This window comes from Microtus ochrogaster, chromosome X (genome assembly GCF_000317375.1).
Source record: "Microtus ochrogaster isolate Prairie Vole_2 chromosome X, MicOch1.0, whole genome shotgun sequence".
Lineage (NCBI taxonomy): Eukaryota > Metazoa > Chordata > Mammalia > Rodentia > Cricetidae > Microtus > Microtus ochrogaster.
The window spans coordinates 20,892,293-20,897,152 of NC_022026.1; the positions used below are offsets into that span (position 1 = coordinate 20,892,293).

Genomic DNA, 4,860 nt, shown 5'->3' on the forward strand with positions numbered 1-4,860 from the left:
TGAGAATGACAACCGACAGTTTACCATAAACACAACATCCTAAGAGATTCTCCTAGTGACACGTTAAATGTTAAAATTATGAACACCCTTCCCAAGGCCACAGTGGTAAGCATCCCCTTTCAACACAGTAGTAACACCTGCCATCACCAGTGACAGCTTACAGCTCCTTGCCATCCCCTTCCCTTCCACAGAAGTCAATTACAGCACTGTATAACTAGTGACTCGGTATAAAATAAATTATCTCCAATACTCCCAATGGAATCAATCCTCTATAAATATCACAAAACACATTATCAACCTGGATGGCAGAGTCCCATGGCCTAAAATGTGTAACAGCTCATATCTCGGTCATGGCTGCATGGCCAGAAAAATGAGCATCATGGTGGGTTCCTGCATTTTTCACGTTGTGCTCATGAACAAATTCAGTGTAGTTTCTATGTGCAGTCTGGGGTGGGGGCAAGGCCCTTGTGCTCCACTGGTTTCCACCTCCCTGACAGCAGTCACTGGCAGCAGAGAGCTTGTCCCTGTTGTTGCTGGGACACTCCCAAATGTAGAAATGTTTGGAATTCTTTTCCTGACGAGTTGGTTTGCTGCAGAATTCTGCCAAAGATTCTCTATCTACACCAGCACAGGACCAGATATTGAGGAAGGGATCACAGGCACAAGTGACCTCACACCCCAAGCCTGTTGGGAGTCATTTTTTCTGGGTTGAAGTATTATGAACACCAAGATCTTTAGGTTTTGTTGTGCTTGCTTTCATCTGTAGGGTCTGCAGGGAGTATCTCTTGCTGAGCCTTCTTTCAAAGGAGGTCGATCTTGCTTTGTTAGTTTTTGTGCTCTGATATTAAGTTTTTCCACTATATATAAATCGTGATCCTAGTCGAATGAATCCCAATCTATGAGAACTCTTTTGGACAGGTCTTCGGAGACGGAAGAAGGCATCGTGCTCCACTGCACATTTCCATAAGTGTTTGCAGGCCTTTGGATGATCCAGTCTAAATACAAAGGTGTGCTCTTGTTCTTTACCCTGATCGTCATCTTCCACAACCACCAGAATTAATTTATTCTTCTTAAAATCCATTCTGGTTATCTTGGGGAAGAAAAACAAGCCGATTTTGGTTTCTCCTTCAAAAACAAGGACTCTTGTTGGAGTTAGTCCTAAGCTATAGTCATTTCCATCTCTAGCTTTGACCACGTGCATATCAACTCCATACATTTCTAGCCATTTGGCTTTATTCAGATAATTGGTTTCAGCTTGTGCCAGTGTCTGACCTCTGTATTCCTTCCATTTCTCAAAAATAGCCAGCTCCATCTCTTCGGTCTCAATGGGCAGAAATCTGAACTCGGAGACAAGTTCAGGACTATGTTCAGCGAGATCATTGTCGCCAAGTTCAGCTTGCAGATTATAAGTGCCCAACTGAACGGCTGTATCAAAGGGACACTCTAATTTCCCATTGAAAATATCTTTATTATTATTTGTTTATTTATTTATTAAAGATTTCTGCCTCCTCCCCATCACGGCCTCCCATTTCCCTCCCCCTCCCCCAATCAAGTCCCCCTACCTCGTCAGCACAAAGAGCAATCAGGGTTCCCTGCCCCGTGGGAAGTCCAAAGACCACCCACCTCCATCCAGGTCTAGTAAGGTGAGCATCCAAACTGCCTAGGCTCCCACAAAGCCGGTATGTGCAGTAGGATCAAAACCCATTGCCATTGTTCTAGAGTTCTCAGTAGTCTTCATTGTCCGCTATGTTCAGCGAGTCCGTTTTTATACCATGATTTTTCAGACCCAGGCCAGCTGGCCTTGGTGAGTTCCCAATAGAACATCCTCATTGTCTCAGTGTGTGGGTGCACCCCTTGCGGTCCTGAGTTCCTTGCTCGTGCTCTCTCTCCTTCTGCTCCTGATTTGGACCTTGAGATTTCAGTCCGGTGCTCCAATGTGGGTCTCTGTCTCTGTCTCCTTTCATTGCCTGATGAAGGTTAATAATCTTGTTTTAACTGCAGAACAAATACATACCGGGTGAGCTCCTCCCAAAGATTGTTTGGTTCCGAGGAATAAAACTTAACCAGAAGATGAAGACAATAGGATGAACCAATTTTTATTTGCTTTTTGTACCATCCAAGCAACGAGCTACTTGGGCTGAATCCATGAATCTCAGACCAAAATAGTCACTTTCAATCAAGTCCAGTAAAAAGAAACACATATACAGAAGGACTTCCCACACTAAACATCCTAATCTGCATTAAAGTCATAGGAGAAATATTACTTAAAACTGAAAAATCCTTATTTACAAACCAGAATCTGAGTAGGTATGTTTTTCTTTTGGTAGGTGAGACATGATTCAGCCAGGATGTTTGTTAATAAGGGCATTATAACACTGGCTATAGTGATTTCAACAAACTTTTTTTTTCACTATTATAATTACCCATACTATATTACGTTTCATTTGTGTTTCGATTTTCTCATCTTATAGTATGTACAGATGGACAATCCATACATTTTCTCATTGAATTATTTTAGCAAATCTACAGATGGGTAAGGTAAATATTAAAATTACATATTGTGCAGATAATGATCTGTACCCATAAAGTATTTGCTAATATTTAAAGATGTTCAAAATAGATGCTTTAATGAAAGTGATATCAGAAAACAGACTAATATTATTATGTAGAAATGTGTTTCAAATAGAGTGGGTTATCTGTCCTTCTGAAGTTCAAGTTTTCTGAATTAATGGATCATTTCTAATATTTTTGTCTTTTACTTTTAAGTTTTTTATCATTTATTCATTAATTTTGTACATTATCATACTAACCACTAATAAATACTTTTATTTAATTCTATAAGCATTTGTAAATCCAACCTGTGTATAACACAAAGTATATGTATTATTCATTTTTATTTATTTTTTATGGATGTAGGTAGGTGGGTAGAAGAGAATTGGATTTAAAATCTTTCCTGTCTTTTTCTACTTTTTTCCTCATTGATAGTCATTAGTCATTAAAGTGGTTTCTTTTAAGAACTGCCTCCAGGAATAAAAAAATGATGTTATACTTGTAGATGAAAACTACATTGTAGAAGTAAATTGACAGTATGCATATGGAAACTAAAAAATCTTGTAGTCTACAGTAGATTTGACTACTTCTTTATGAAACCCTGCAGAGTGGAGCCTATAATGAAATTACAGATAGACTATTAGCTATAGAATCTATTATGTAGGGTGATGGCACAAAACTAAATGATAAATTGTTAACATCAAGCTATAATCAATATGTAAAACATTCAATTCAGAAATATTTGCCTTAAATATACCAACAGAAATACATAAATATATTATAGATTCAATCTCTTTTTTCCTCCCAATGGAGAATGTTTTTAAAATAAATAATGCAAATGATTTTATGATAAACTTGCATTTAATTCTATTTCTTTTGACTTAAATAAGTAAATTATGATTTATATGAAAATACAGAGCATCTATAAATTTGAGCATCTTTTGAACTTCTGCAAGTTTCAATAATTTATTAAAACATTTCCTGGTTTATTATTATAGATGTTAAAACTCACAAGCTGATGAATCTAATAGGTAGACTGGCAACTATATGCAATCAGGAACCTAGCTTTCATGCACTATACTGGCAAAAACACCCTCTGAATTTCCCCATGTACACCAACTTGATGAAATTTCCAAATTTATAGTTTAAGAATTTTTGTGTACATAACTATTACCAGATATTCCACTAATTTGCTACCTATTTTCTCTCTGATAAATGAAAGATGTGTCTGCTGACCTAGCCCACACCCAGGAGGTTAATAAAATGTATTCAAATATACTGTATTACGCAGAAAATTCAAAGGACCAGGAGCTTCACGTCAGACAAAAGCTAACTCTTGCTCTCTTATTCCAAAGAAAACTTTAAAAAACTTAACTATTCATTTTTAAGAAGTGACAGAGTAATAGTTCTTTATTATGTTACACTGTTAAATGAGTGTGCATCTTTTATACTATTAGCTCTAGATATTCACTGTATAGTTTGGGACCTATAATTAACAATACTGTGTTGTTAATGCTAACTTTTAAGACAGTATACTTTATGTCGTTTTCTTACCATAAAACTAATCAAGCACAGCATATTGGATAAAAGACAACAAAAGTAAACACAAAGGTTTGAATATGTCTATTATTTTATTTGATGATGAAAGTTTGCATATGTCTAAACATCAAATTTTAAATATGAAAATACATTGATACTTGTCATTCAAGTATGTCATACTTTAACTGTCATAAAACAAAATGCAAAAATGCAATCAGGTTTTCTCTATCCATGTGTTCCAACTTATTTAACATCAGATGTTGCTATTATGAATATTTTAAAATATTATTTGAATGATCAAATTTATGTTATTTAAGGTATTGTCATTTTCTAAATAGGATACTTTAAAAACCTGACAATTTTTACAGACATTTACTAAAAGATTCATATGAAATATTTAGGAAAAGGCTGCCTAACTTAAAGTTTCAAGGAATTTTGGCTCTCCAACCAAGAATGTTGTGGGGCACACTATAACTGTTTCACTTTCTACACTGACAAATGGTCAAAATATCAGAAAGCTACATCTGACTTTCAGTCCTCTTACTTCAACATCCTCCTATGGTGGTAACTGTGCTTGTGACAAGTTACTTACAGAGGGACCTAATTAATATTTAGAAGATGTTTGCAATGGTGGGAGCCAACAGGACACTAATGTGATGATCCCTTTACTGTCTTTCATCTGCTGTGAATTTACTCATATTACTGTCTCCAAAAATTTTGAAGGTATTTTGTCTGTCTAGTTGAATATTAAGCTTGCTTAATTGAAGTAAT

General features: G+C 35.9%; 1 pseudogene; it reads right to left on the reverse strand.

The window, feature by feature from the left end:
• Positions 1-337: 337 nt before the first annotated feature.
• On the reverse strand, positions 338-2,201 carry LOC102001653 (annotated as a pseudogene).
• Positions 2,202-4,860: the final 2,659 nt, after the last annotated feature.